The sequence below is a fragment of the Sus scrofa genome, chromosome 6 (genome assembly GCF_000003025.6).
Source record: "Sus scrofa isolate TJ Tabasco breed Duroc chromosome 6, Sscrofa11.1, whole genome shotgun sequence".
Lineage (NCBI taxonomy): Eukaryota > Metazoa > Chordata > Mammalia > Artiodactyla > Suidae > Sus > Sus scrofa.
Genome location: NC_010448.4, coordinates 51,779,918 through 51,780,708, shown reverse-complemented (window position 1 = coordinate 51,780,708; position 791 = coordinate 51,779,918).

Below are 791 nucleotides of genomic sequence, written 5' to 3'. Positions count from 1 at the left end.
AGAGACAGGCAGATGCCCTCGAGGGTTTAGTCTCGTGTGTGAGAGACATTCCCAAAGGCTTTGAGGAAGGGAGAGGGAGTACGTGTCCTGACCAGCGCCCCTTCCTGGCCCCGGGGCGCGTGTAAACAGCGGCACGTGGACTCAGATTTGGGGGACGCGTCCACACTCCTTATCACAGGAACCGCAGCGCCTGGGACGATGGGCGGAGCCGTGGGACCATGGCTAGATACGGTGACCCGACAGCATTCCTGACCGGTGTGTCAGAGCTGATTCCCACCCCCTCTGCCGAGATTTCGGATCCTGTTTAGAATTGGGGCGCCCACCTTGTTAGGGTGCCAGCGGCTTCCCAGAGCGAAAGGAGAGTAGGGGAAAGAAGAAGCCGCGCTGCCTTCTCGGGGGATTGCCAGACAGTTCTCTCGCGTGGGCGAGACACCGGGACGCCGCCCCAGTGGGCTCCTGAACTACAGTTCCCAGAGGACGCGAGGCTGTAGGCGCCCGGTGTTGGTCGCGGAAGCTGCTGGGAATTGTAGTCCCAGCCTCCGACTTTGGGCTCTGTTGCTAGGAAATTCAGTAAAGATCCAAACCACTCTTTTTACCGACGGGGAGATTGACGCTCAGGACCCGAGGGGATAGGGATTTTAACGAGGCCCTATTCTCGCCTTGGGGTGTGGTATGTGAGTCTCCACCAGCCTCTATAGCCTTCTGCCTCCTTGGTGGCATCCGAAACTTCATTCAAGCAGGAAACAGCCTGGAGGAGTGAGGCAGAAACTCAAGTGTCCATCTCCTGCAGC